Raw genomic sequence first — 15,425 nt, forward strand, 5'->3', positions numbered from 1 at the left:
TTCTTTCTCCGTGATCCCTTTTCTTTCACAATATTGTTGTGACCCTCAACGCAAAAGAAACCGATATCCAGAACATTTTGCAATGAGAGGTATGCCGTGTTTTGGCTAGCCTTTCTATGCCGAGCTTTTACGTGTTAAAAAAATTATATGGGCTGACGCATCCAATTTTGAATACATGTCCTTTTTAAAGAGCGCCAACACCATGCCTTTTGTGTTCTGAAAAGTATAGGGTCAAAATGTGCAAACTTAAAACATTGCAACTAGTACGTATTTCTCTAGCGTTCTGTTACAGAATACTTACATTCTCGTAGAGTGAACACAAATCTGTACTAGTTATCATGTGCAAGTTGAATATTTTCATAATCGGATTCGTAACTTGCTCTGTTGGTAAGTAGGTCATTGTACTTTTTATAGTGCATAGATTTTGCATGACTTTTTTCTCTCTCCTCTCGCATGAGTATATGTACAACTATCGCAAAATGTGACAGTTCTTAAATGATTCAACCAAATCATTGTAGGAAGAAGGGCTAATTTTCTTTTTAGCAATCTGCACAATTTCTTGTTCTTTTTCACAATTCTTACTTTTCAAGATATAAGATAATTTACACTAGCTTTCACACATGAAACTGTGCCGGAGCCCGGGGGGGGGGCACTCGACCAAAAAAGTGGTAGGGGTGTGCTGCAGGCGAGACAAGAAACGGGGGCCTTGGAGCGGGCTAATTTCAAAAAGGAAGGTCCTCGGAACAGGCATCGGAACTACAATTTTGTGAAAACGGGGGTCCTTGGAACGGATCGCCAGCGTGTGAGTACGTGCGTATGCACCCCTATGGAACGGGCATGCGTGCATGATGCAGCTAGCGCGGCCTCCCCGGGAGCTCTCGCGCAGAGACGATGATCTGACAGCGCTCGGCGGCAGCTTTTCTTCTGGAAACAGTACAGTCCACCGTCTGGTGTATTGTCACCAAAATTGCAGCAGATCAATGAGACCGGAACGGGGTAACGAAAAATATGCGAAGCTTTGGAGAGGATTTCTTTCCTTTTTTCTCGATGAGAACAAAATGCTATGCCTTAGAGCGGCTTTCTTTTTTTTTCTTAATAAGACAAAAATGCTATGCCTTGGAAAGGAAATTTTGGTGTAAAAATGGAGGTCCCCCTCCGCGGCTCATACCCACTATGCATTATATACTGAGTGCCCCCCCCCCCCCGGGTGCCGGAGATAGTAAGAGGGGTGTGTGATCCTTTATCCCTCCAAAGGTAAGAAAAAGTGTCCCGATATCACCCCTATAGACTCGAAATGTCTAATTTGCCCTATCCCCTAAAAAAAATCGATTAATCACCCTCCCCCTTCAATCCAGAATAATACTTTTCAGAAAAAATGCCATTTGTACTGCTTCTAAGCCCCTTTTACACCTTCACGGATGCAACACGGATCATCACGGATCTCAGTCCGTGATGATCCGGGGTGCCAAATTTGTATTTTCCTAGCATTCCCGGAGTGAGTACGGAGTTAACTGGTTATTAACACGGATATGTACGGAAAAGTACGGAGTCTACAAGGATAGGCAAGGTAGCAATAGGGATCCTGTTTGATATGCTCCCGGAGCCAACACGGAATACCCGGATGATCACGGATGTTACTGGTCTTTACACGGACCTTCACGGTTGCTCACATTCTGTACTGGGATATATATCAAGTGCATTAGGCAAGTATTCTGACGATAAAATACATAGAAAAATTGACCTAAATATTATATTTAAGGGCCAAACAATTATCATAATGATACAAATGCTATTTGTACCCAAAATGATAAACTTTTTAGGTGTAATTATCAAATTATACATAATATTGCAAAATATGCATAAATTTGCATAATTAATTAGCCGCAAACAGAAATAACAAATTTTCCCGAATGGTATGTATGCAGGATTTTGCAGTATCCACGTCGATGAAAGCGAGTATTATAAAAGAATATTGTAGAAATAAGATTTTAAATGGTCAATTTGGCAGCCATTTTGTTTATGCAAATGAGGTGGTCAAGACATTAAAAATTGGCTTGGGAACCGGTCTTATCAGATTCAGCACCTTCAAATTAGGTGAAATAGACCGGTTCCCAACTATTACCCCAAAATGCTCCTTGAATTCAAATTCTCCCAATATTGGTCTTGTCTAGATATGAATACGGACTATTGTTCATGTACGCAAACAATACAAACATTTGACCCCGGATAAAGCCGGTATCAACAAGGATCACCCGGTTCTTACAAGGAGCCTCCCGGATGCATTCGGTAGCTACACGGATGTATAAGGTGGCTACAAGGATGAACACGGATGATTATCAGTCCGTGTACTCCGGGATGAAACATGTTCAATTTTTCTCCCGGACATGCCGGTACATCAAGGATGGCGCCGGATGAGTAGCCGGAGTGTACACGGTAGTCCCGGACTGTACACGGATGACCCCGGATTGACAATCCGGGATGATCCGTGTTGCTTCCGTGAAGGTGTAAAAGGGGCTTTAGGCTCACCTTAGCAGTGTATGCAAATTTTAGCCTATTAATTGTCATGAACGCATGAAATATAAATAGAAAGAGACTTGACATGCCAGTCCGAGAGAGTTGTCAATATGTTTTCAGAGGCATTTGGGAGGCAAGAGATAAAGCTATCATAAAATATGTATCTTAATTTCTTTTACAGATTTTTCTTTTCACAAAGCCTCTTTGTTTTTATAAGTTCTCTTTTATTCGATGATAATACGTAAACAAGGCAATGTTTCGCTTATTCATGATATAATGTTATCTTGCAGTATTTCTTTGAACTTTTGATAAGTTTTTGCGTTGTTTTTTTACCTCTTTAAATTTGAATGAATAAAGAATTGATTTTTAAAAAGTATTCAACTTGGAATCAATCACTTTTGGATTAACCACATAGCCAATCTATTATCAAGGTCCATACGTTTAGGATAGTCTTGATAAATTTCTGTGCAATGTAGCAATGATATGAAGAAATTCAATGTTTTTTTTTATTCAAGGTGCGCAACATCAATATAATATAATCGTAACTGCTGGAGATGACGTTAATCTACAGTGTGTGCACATTAACCTAACTTATGGAGTGCATATAATCTTGAAGCGGAGTTACGACTCGGAAATATTATTCAATTACATTGTAAAATGCACCCCATGTCACAGAGATGCTTCGGTGATCGCCTCTGATTTAACAATATGGAATGTTTCGCTGGCGGATGAATCTGAATACGATCTCCTTGCGCGTTATACTGACAAGGATTTTGGATGCAAAATCAACTTGACTGTTTATGGTAAAACACTCTCTGTCGTAATCAAAACAAACTATGGTAAAATTTGTTGCTTTTTTGAATTGTTAGGAATCACAATTAATTGCGGTCAGAGTAGTAAGACACAGAAGCAAAATGCTCTTATTTTTCATCAAATCATAATTTAATATTTCGTTGACGGATGAATGCGAATATGATCTCCGTGTGATTTATCATCAGGATATCGTGGAATGTAAAACCATCTTGACTGTAAATGGTAAAAGACTCTACTGTAATCAAACTTATAGGTGATAACATTTGCTACTTTGGGGAAATGTAAGGTAGCACAACTAATGACGGTCAGAGTATGGATGATGTTTTGGGAGTTTAAGCCTTTTACACGCAAAAATCACCTCCGGAGTAGAATTTGAATTCGTGATTGTGATTAGCGTTCGTAATTTTAATCATGTTCTAGTTTGCTGAAAATTCGTTATTAACCTTATTTCTGCACTGAAATAATCATTCAAATTACAATTATTTGACCAAATGAAAGGGCGGGAAGTTAGAAGCATGACAAAGCAAACATTTATTACCGAGGAACACACAAGTTTTAATGAATTTATAATTAATTTTTAAACATTTTGTTTTGCATGTTGTGATTTTTTTTTTTTTTTGGGGGGGGGTTGTTTCAGACGTCAATATGAAAGTATAATTTGATAAACAAATAAGAGCATTTTCTTCTGTGTCTTACTACCCTGACCGCAATTAATTGTGATACGAAACAGTTCCAAAATTGTATTTGTTTTGATTACAAATTTATTTTATTCTTCTAAAGTATTACTTTTCTATTGAGTGGAGCAAACATATCATGTTTGATATCAAATTGAAGCAAGTCCAAAGAAAAAATGCACAAATTATAATCACAAAGCATTTAATACGTTTCAAGTGCAACTAAAGGTCATTCAATGTCATAAAGTGTCAAAATGGGTCACAAAATAGTAATACAACATGCAATGCAGAATAAATGATGTTTTGAACACACTTCGCTGAAAGATATGTTGAGGATGTGTATATTCTGACCGGAGCTATGTTGGCATCCTTAGGCAACATCATCATTGTCATTTTAAGCAAGTTTTTGAAATTCATTAGGAGCAACCACCATGACCACTGTGTCATGAACAAGTACGGGTAATGTCCTGTTCCAAGTACTGAAAATGTGACTGTAGTAGAAGCATGCATTTATGTAAAAATATATTTTTTTCTCTGACGACACTGCTTTTTTGTTCTACCAGTGTTCTCCTTTTGGGTTTACAAGTTTTATGGAAAACTGGGAGAGAATTGCTGGCTGTGTACAGACAATGCCCTATAAGGATGTGACACCATGGTGTTCAATCGGAAAGGGACAAACTACCACTCTGAACTTTCTGCTCGAAAAAAATCCTAATCTATCGAGTATGATGCAGAAAAAGATGTAAACGAGAGCGAAGTTGGCTCAGTCGGTAAAGCGTCTGCCCGTCGAACCAACGATCGTGGGTTCGAGTCCAACCCGGGCGAATGACTGAAGCCAGTGCGTTGTGTGTAAACGTCTCTCCCCTGTTTCATAGGTGCAGGCTATGTTACAGTGGAAAACACTCCTTCCCTCGGATAGGACGTTAAATGGAGGCCCCTTGTAAAGGAGAATCACCACCTTTGCACGTTAAGAACCCACTGCACTATTCAAATAAGAGTAGGGGAAACCCTGGTGTAGTGGTCCACCTGCATTCCCCAACCAGTTATCGGGAGGAGAGACCCGGCGGTCACAGTTCTGTGTGCGCGCCCACAAATTCGCCTTTGAATGTCTTTGACAGATATATATATATGTCTTTGACAGATATATATATATGTCTTTGACAGATATATAGCACTATACAAATACTGTGCATCGACATCATCATCAAATTACTTCACAATGTAGCAAGAACTGTAATTGACAAGTATCAAACTAGCATATCAAAGAAGATGTTCTTCGGGAGCTTTATCTGGAGAGCAACTGTTTTAAATTACTCCCCTGCAACATTACACATTCCATGGGTGAATGAGAAGTACAAATAAGAGGGCATTCATGTTCCTGTTCATAGCACAGTGGTTACCATTAAGGACTTATTAGAATTTGTTCCATGTGGATGCAAATCAGGGCTATAATGTTCCAGGGCTAGCATTTGCCGCTTTGGTGTATAGTAAATAACATCGTGACAATGAAACTGAACATGCGGAGCTCTGAGAGAGAGAAGAGGGTGGGGGTGGGGGTCAGACGTGGAAGAGGAACCAGACAACAAATTTTAGGGGTGTCAGGATGGTGCAATTTTTTTAATTTATCTATTTGGATAATTTTCTAAAAATGTGGACTTGTGTTTCAGAAGTCACATTCCTAGGTACGATCGATCTTAAACCAGAACTTGTGTGTAATACATTATTTACCGTGCATTACTCTGGCCTTGATTATAGTTAATATCTTTTATTGCAGTTATAAAACCAAAACACTGTGTATTTTTATTTAAGAAAATGGTGTGATATGATACCAAGCATAATTATAACGTCGTGTAAAGTTCATTGACAGCATTTGACCTATCATTAGCATACATGTACTTTAGGTAAACTTGACATGTATTCAATCTATTATAACCTTGAGTTTTATATTTCTCTTGCCACAAATTTTAATTAGACACCACACACAATAGGTATATTCTGTAAACTGTCATTTTCTGTCATAATCACATGTAGGCCTAATTGAAAAGTGGGCGTGGTTTATGACGTTAGAGAACAGACATTAGTGCCAAAGGGTGAGGAGGTGGTACCCGTCAGATTCTTGACATACACACCCTCAATTTTATCTTGCAGCAATAAAGAGCATTCTATTATATCAAAATTGTTTTGATATATTCGGCATTAATTACTTACATTTTGAGATCCAGCTTGACCTTTTATGACCGTAAGTGAACTTTAATTACCCTTGCTTTAATCGGATACTGAACATGTGTTTATCCCTCTCAATTGAAAATTCATAATAAGGAGGAATGTAAGAAATTTGATGTGGTTTATGACGTGAGAAAAAAACTGAAATTCCTCATGATGCCAAGGTAGTATCCATCAGATTCGTAATATTCTCACTCTCAACTTAATTCTTAGCAAAAATAATGCATATATTAGATAACTTGCTTGACATCTATTATGCATTACTTACATTTTAATGCAATATGACATATGACCTTAAATGACCTTTAGATAACCTGTATTTGCATTTGATTTTCATTTGCTTTAATTTGATACCAAACATCACTTGCTTATCCTGTAAAACATGAAAGTCATATTTAAGAGGTACGTCAAAAAGTGGGTGTAGTCTATGACGTCAACTATTGACAAAGAAAGGTGGCCAGGTGGCACCCATCAGATTCTTGAAGTAGACACCATATTTATACTTCAAATTTCAACAAAAAATGCGTACATCATTTTGATCATATCTTCCCGACTAAACATTACTGAATGGAAAAATTTCATTCAAGTTGGGCCCACTATTCCAAACGCATTTCCATGAAATAATTCACCTGCTTAAATGTCTGGAGTAGATTTTGATCTTTCCCAAAGATATGATTGTTAATAATATAAACATATTTTATATAAAGTTATTTATTTTATGATAAAAACTTATGTTACTTCTGAATGTTATTTACTAGTTCCAGCAAAAGGGTTGACGTTGGTTGAAAATGCCTACGACCAGGATGATAACATAATTCCTAAAGGAGGATCAATCGTTATTAAAGAAGGGGAAAACAAGACGTTAGCCTGCAAGACCAATACGTCAGTGAAACCACCTGTGGACCTGGAATGGGAGATTCCAAAGGGTGGGAAAATGTTATGGTACATCGTTCGACCTCCGAAGCTTCTTTATGACTCAAATGATAGTAGACTTACTTTTCCAAAACTAACAATAGACTTCTCACCAACTTATGTGGATGACGATGATGGTGAAATAGAGCTCGTTTGTATCGTCAAAAACTCCAGCCAAATCGGTGCATCCGTCATAATAAAAAAGGAAAGTGAGCTTGGTGAGTTCGTGTACACATTCCTTTCTTGTAACATTTAAACTAAACTGTTAAAAACTATGTCATAACAAATTACTGTCATACATATAGTCCGGCAGCCCGGGAGATTTATTCAACCGAAAGCCGGACAAGCAAATGACCCCACAGCTGGATGGCATGAACCCTGAAATTTACAAAAATGCATTGCTGCCGGGTTCTATCCGTGGTCTTCCCTCCGAAATGACGTAATATATGACGTCACTACACGGGGTTCAAAATTGATATCTTTGGCGGCCCTTTTGGATTTTTTTTAATGAAAAGTAATTATTTTCATATTTTTGCACAGGGTGACATTAGGACATTTTCAAATGAATACACATCTTACTATGATTCGGATAGTAGAAATTGATTGAATGCGTTTTCTGGACAGCTAATATATGTTGAAATAAAATTTATCCCGAAATTGGCATGATTTGGTAAAAAAAATGTGCATGTGCATTGATATCTATCTGTTCAATCATTAACATTAACAACTATTGCAAAATATCAGCATTCGACATGAAAGAGGATATAATGTACCGATATTACTAAAACACTTCATGACAGTATGTATGTCTTTATTTGCTTAGTTAAAGGTCAAATACCGTATATTACTCGATATTGCGATAAAATGACACCAAAAAGCATCCTCTGTTAGAGTAGATTTCTCTCTCAGCTACATCATAAAGAAGTGAGGGCGTAGCAAAGCCTACCCCCCCCCCCCTTAATGGGAACGCCAGACCAGAGTCCCCAATCCTTTTTTTTTCGTTTTTTGCCCATTTCTTGGAAAGACGTTTCTGCTTTGCAGTAAAGTCACTTTTATTGTTTTTATCTACTTAGGGATAACAGACTAGAGTTTCCTCTATCTGCTACAGATATAGAAGTACTGGTACAGCTAGCCTTTACCCTCTGAGGACTGCCGAAGTTACTCACCCCTTTTACGTATTTTACCAATTTATGGGAAGATATGCCAATTTGGAGCCCCGATTGAGGCAAAAAACGTTTCTGATATGGAATGAAGCCACTTTTATTCTTTTGAAACTATATGGAGATAAAATAGTAGAGTTTCTTCTATCTGCTACATATAAAAAAGTTCTAGCATATTGAAGCATACCCCCTAAGGGAGCGTCGAAATCACCCATCCCTTTTTCATATTTTACCTATTTATGGGAAAATATGCTAATTTCGAGCCCCCATTGAGGCAAAAAGTGCTTCTGCTATATAGTAAGACCACTTTATTGCTTTTAAACTATATGGAAACAAAAGCGTAGACCTTCCTCTATCTGCTACATGTAAAGAAGGGCTAGTACAGCAAAGCCTACCCACTCTGGATACTGCTGAAGTTACCCGCTACTTTTATATATTTTGCAAATTTATTGGAAAATATGCTATTTTCGAGCCCCCGTCGAGGCAAAAAGTGCCTAGTAAAACCACTTTATTGCTTTTAAACTACCTTGTATATGGAGAAAAAAGCGTAGAGTTTCTTCTTTCTGCTACATATAACGAAGTGCTGGTGCAGCAGAGCCTACCCCCTCTGGGAACTGCTGAAGTTACTCGCCCTTTTTACTATTTTGCCCATTTATGGGAAAATATGCTGTTTTCGAGCCCCCATTGAGGCATATAGTGTTGCTGGTATGTAGTAAGGCCACTTTTATTGTTTTTAAACTATATGGAGACATTGAAGCCATTTCTATTCTTTGAAACTACGTGTAATTAAAGAGGGAGACTTTTTTACTATCTGCTACATATAAGTGGTTGTGCAGCAAAGCCTATCCCCCTTCAGGGGTTTCCCAAAGTCACCCACCCCTTTTCCATATTTTTCCAATATATGGGAAAATCTGCCAAACTTGGAGCCTCTGAAGAAGGTAGATATTGATGTGCCAGCACTTTTTTACATGTAGCTGGTAGAAAAAAAAATATATTCTTTTATTTCCAAGTGGTTTTCAAAATCAAAACTAGCTTTACTATATAGCAGAAATGCCCTTTTGCCTGAATGGGGGCTCAAACACTGCAATTTTTTTCAATAAAGAGGGAAAATAGACACAAAAGTTGGAAGAGTTCAGAAGCCCCTAAAGGGGGAAGGATTCAGCGTGTTGCCTCATCTTATATGTAACTGATAAAGAATGCCCTACTTTGTCATCTTTATGTGGTAACAAAACAAGAACAAGGGCTTTACTGCAAAGCAGAAACCTTTAGCCTCAATGGTTCTCAAAATGACGAGTTTTCCGAGAAATTGGCAAAATACGAAAAAAGGGATTGGGTGACTTTGACAGCCCCCCCCCCCCCCCTAGGCGGCAGGATTTGCTATGCCCTAACTTTTTTATAATGAAGCTGATAGAGAAAATCCTACTCTTTTGTTTCTAAGTGATTTAAGGAAAAAAATTACATACCCAAAATAAAAATCGTTCACATTGGGGGCTCCGAAAAGCACGATATCATAATAGTCAAGCTATACGGATAAGGGTGTGTTATGAACCTTCTACTGGCTCTTGTGGGACTATGCGTTAAGGTGCATGCAGAATGAAAATGCAGAGCAATGCCTCGATCCTCTATCTTTTTCAAGAGATTTCATTATTATAAAAGTTGATTTGTGTAGAAAACGCCTCTTACCCTCATACACATGATACAAGTAATACATACCTTTCTATCGATCGCTAAGCAAGTTACATGCATTTCTGCGTGTTAGGCACATCAACAAAGGCGATGCAAGATCACATCAACAGACAGATGTCAATGCACATGATTATTTGGTTCAATTTTTTTTGATGATTTTTTTTCAAAATGTATTAACCGGACTATTCAGAAAACGATTTCAACCGATTTCTACTATCCAAATCATATATATAGTGAAATGTGTATTCATTTAAAGGTATTGTTTAACTTTGTGAGCAGCCGATTTAAAAAAAATTATCAAACCAAGATGAAACATGTGTACAAGTGCATGTATTACAACTAATAAACCCTGAAAACAACAATTATTGAGAATAAAAAGCTAAAACTACAAGGCAAACCCCGATTTTGTAAATAGGCGTCTTATACACACCTAAATAGTACACATAAGTGTATGGGATGAAATCAACTTGGTGTTTCCGGTCACTTTATGTTTCAATTGTTGAAGCACTAAATAATCATTTTCAAACACAATTTTTCTGGGCTTCATCTTTGGAACATATCACAGACACAGGTGACAAGTGTGACCTTCTAGCTCAGATTTTTTAAAAGTCAAACCAATGTTAACCAATCACTTTTAGATTGTCCCATTGTCAGACTCTGTGCAATAAAATATGAAAATAATTGATTTTCTTTTTAAAAAATCCAAGAGGGCCGCCAAAGATATCATTTTTGGACACGATTTTTCAAAGGGACCATCAAGATTCATTAACTAGACACTTCAGGCAAATACAAAAACGTTGAGTGAAAAATATTTTGATGGTACAAAGGATCCCCCACATCCGACTCGACTACAACGAGGCAGTCATAGATGGTATAGGTTCGTTGTTGTAAACTAGGCTGAAAACGTAGCCTATAGACTGCCCAGTGAGCAATCAATCTTTGCAGAAATCATTTATTTATCAGCAGAGACATAATGAAGATGAAAATATGTTGTTTGGATGCAAAATGCTGGAAACATCAATAAAGTAGGCATATCGTTCGCACAACTCAGCTATATGGAGAAAATAGGCCCAAAACGCACGATTTCTATATTGAAAAGGGGGCTGAAATCACAGTCAATAATGTTATTTCTAATTACTGACATATATTTTTCTAAAAGTAGAGATATAGATGAAGCGAATGATATTATGCTTGAGAGGAAATATATCGAAGAAAATACACTAAAAAAAGAAAAGAAATTTCTGAATCGATTTTCGACATTTTTTTACGCAAGAAATCTCCGAAACTTATAATATGCAAATTTCATTACGTAATTTGCATATGTAAACAATAATTTCTGTTCGTGAAATTTTGCATATCGCTTGTGCACTACTTGAACAACATTTACGAATGCGCGATAGGGCATATAGAACAATGAATTCATTTATATTTTCCATATTATGGTGGAAATTGTCATTATATCGCTTATTTTTCTTTATGTTTTCATTATTATAATCATTTGTTCATCTCATCTACACCTTACATTTCCGTCTGGTGTTGAATTTATTTTAATTTTAACACGTGTTTTATGTTATCTATTTAGAATCCACAACTGTCGGAAACAGTCCTGTAACAAGCCTTCTGTATAGTCATTCAATCGCTGCTAAATGTGGACAGTCGGAAGGTATTTATCTTTACTCATCAAGTTTAAATTTAATTGTAGATAATAAATATGTAGTATTTAAATTTAATAATAATAATAACGAAGATCTTGTATAGCGCATATCACATTATGTCATAACGTCTCTATTCGCCTCCAAATGACTTGGATATTAGTTCGGTTTTCATTTTCAAAACGCACATGTGTCATGTTTGTATGATTATAAGAAGATTTGTAGATTATTTGTCATAAAAGGACGTCATTGTTAATACCATAACCATCTTGTACAGTAGTATACCGTGGGTGACGGCATTGGGGGGCACCAGCCAAAAAAAATGAGTCACTAAGTGACCTAATAGAGACATTTTAAGGAATGTGCCATTAAACGGATATGTTTCTCACTGATCAAATATTGTGAGCGCGGAGTGCGAGCTGATCATTTTTGATATTCGCTAAAAAGGGACATTATACGCAATTTTTGGATGAAGTACCTGCCTCACTAAACAAACAATAAGAGCGTAAAGCGCGAGCTGAAAATTTTGTATATATTAACCCCAAACAGGGACATTTTAAGGACTATATTTTAGGAATCAATCAACGTTATACATATCTCACCATAGTCATCTAATGTGAGTGCCAAGCGCTTGCTGATTTGGTTAGAATTACATCTAAACACAGGAAGCACATGTAATTGCAATCAAGATTAACATACGCAACTCACTAATCAAATATTGCGAGCGCGAAGCGCGAGCTGAAAATTTAGCAAATTCAGACTTGAAGAAGGCCACTTTAAGGCTTGTTTGTAGGAATGAACGAAGACCATAAGTATTTCACTAATCAAAGGATGCGAGCGCGAAGCGCGAGGTGATATTGACTCGAAACAGTGTATTTTTTTTAAGAATCCATGAAGAACTCTCACGATTGTCATCTAATACGAGTGCCAAGCGCTTGCTGATTTGTTAGAATTACATCCAAACACATTAAACACTTCTTGTAGTCATTATAATCATACCCATCTCACTAATCGAATATTGCAAGCGCGAAGCGCGGGCTGAAAATTTAGGAAATTCAGATCTGAAGAGGGGCATTCTAAGGCTTGTTTGTAGGAATTCACTAAGACCATTCGATTCATTTAAATGTACCAGATCTCTGGCGATATAAACTCATGTTGACGGCAACTACTCTGATTTACCTTTAAGTTGAAGTTAAATTGGCACCTGTAATCACCCATACTTCTTTTTACTTTGGACTTGCGTTGGGACATGTAAAATACCCATAGTTCCTTTTCAGGTTGATTTGTCATGGATCATGTTAAAAACACCTAATTCTCTTTAAGCCGGAGTTGTATTGTGCGTGTAAATACCCTAATTGTTTAATTTGGTGTTGCATGTAAACTATACACATTCCATTGACATAAAGAACTTTCGGCAGAAGCATGCCTATTTAAACTTAAGGCCAATTAAGATTTCCTTGCTCTTCTCATGCACGTAGCTCCCGACTTTTTATCTCTGTTTTCCAGTTATCAAATTTATGAATATTTTTTTTTCCAGCCTTTATTATTATTTTTTTCATTTATTTTGGCATGTTAAGCAATTTATTTTAACTAATAGTTGTAGCAGAAGAGTATTATAATCAACAATATTCATACACTGTTTATAACCTCTAAAACTACAGAAATAAGCCAAATTGCAGACGCCTTTCTTTCATTTTTTTTCATTTATTTATTTTCTTTTTCTTTGCATCCCGCCAATATTAAAGGTATTGTTTAACTTTGCGGGCTGCCGATTTAAATTTTTTTTCAAACCAAGATGAAATATGCGTACAAGTGCATGTATTACAACTAATAAACCCTGAAAACAACCATTATTGAGAATGAAAAGCTAAAACTACAAGGCAAACCCCGATTTTTTAAATAGGCGTCTTATAGATGCTTAAATAGTACGCATAAGTGTATGGGATGAAATTAAGATGGTATTTCCGGTCACTTTATATTTCAATTTTTGAAGAACTAAATAATTATTTTCGAACGCAATTTTTTCTGGGCTTCATTTTTGTAACATCACAGACGCAGGTGACAAGTGTGACCTTCTAGCTCAGATTTTTTAAAAGTCAAACCAATGTTAACCAATCCCTTTAAGCTCTTGCAGAATCAGCAGCAGACCACTGGTCACCCATATTCCCCTCACTGATCATTTAAAAAAAGCAGCCACATGTACATTTATGAAACGTGCTGAGTGAGTAATCAGTGGCTTTCTTTGATATAAACCATGGCATGGATGTGTATCTGCGTAACATCATCTGAATTACAAGAATGCACTGCCATCCTCCCCCGAAAACCAATTATCCAAACTACTACAGTTGGGTAAATACCACCCATTTTATCACATAAAACATTTACGACTTCATTTCCAGGTTCACCCGTTCACCTACATGTACACTTGAACTAAATGGCTTACTTCATTTGTATGTATTGTATTAAAAAATCGCAACACATGGAAATTATGACCGAAGCTTAACAGGGCTCAGCCACATCCAAATACAAGCCCATGCCCGCCTATCTATATCCATTAATTTCCACTTGACCCCTTCCGGAAATATTGTTTCATCATTATTTATATTTACCGCTATTAACATTACTAGCAAAATTATTATTACAATTGTTGCCATTCATGATATAGTCGATATCATCTCAGTTCCAACTACTCACGGGCAATCTAGGCTCCTGTACTATTACTCTTCAACCATGAATTGTAATGTTTCATTGTGTTGGAGATTGACAAAGCGCTATATAAAAAACAATCGCTGCTTGCCGAAACCCTTGAACTTGCCCCTTCCAAAAGAGAGCAAAAATATTGCAAAGTATTAGTAGGAGTTCCATGCTAGTTCGCATTGGTGAGTGCATGGTAAATTGACCGTTACTGTGTTTTCTCGAGATTTAAAACTCAAAAGCACTCCCAAACATCGACATCCATTCCATACAAACCTAATTCCAAATACCAACCTCCTTTCAAGGCGTATGAACCGAACCATTATTGATGCTTCAAGGTGTAGATCTTGGGATATTTATTTTTATATTTCATTATCAATACTACCAACTCTACGGTTCCTTCATTTACCGTGTTTGTTTTCTATCTAGGCCTATCCCTTTATTTATTTTATTTAGGCCTATTTTTTATTATTATTATTTTTTTTCTTTATTTATTCATTTTTTGTTGAAAGACTGAGAGAATTCCATTCAATCACATTTCAAGCTAGCCGGACAGGGATAAATTCGAGACCATGATCAGATTAAATCAAAGAGGTCAACATTTATCTTTCAAGCTGATTTATTGCGCATACTATAGACGGCCTTTATGGTTTATCTGCCAGCTGAACCAGGGCCTAAAACAGACAAGTCTAGTCTATGGCTACATCTACTCAGAAATAGAACTAGGCCTAGCCTAACTTCCATTGTGAAGTTGATATTAAAGATGTAGGCCTAGCTGTAGGCTGCGCACAGAACTGGCAGTAGACTGGATCTGACAAAGAATTGACTTTTCCCATTCAATTTGATTTGAAAAAAGTTCGAGCATGTCTCCAATTGCAAAAACGGCGTCTTAGAATTAGGCCTAATTCTGGTCCTAAATAGATATTCTAACCCTATACGTATCAAATCTGGCCAAAACTATGAAAATGAATATAATTTAGGCATTGAGATCTTTAATTTATCCAGATCTAATCTAGCCTACTTCTGACGTAGAGTCTAGACTACCCAAAAAATCTAAACAACAGGCTTCGGAATTACATGAATCAGAGTTATTGGCC

The sequence above is a fragment of the Lytechinus variegatus genome, chromosome 8 (genome assembly GCF_018143015.1).
Source record: "Lytechinus variegatus isolate NC3 chromosome 8, Lvar_3.0, whole genome shotgun sequence".
Taxonomy (NCBI): domain Eukaryota; kingdom Metazoa; phylum Echinodermata; class Echinoidea; order Temnopleuroida; family Toxopneustidae; genus Lytechinus; species Lytechinus variegatus.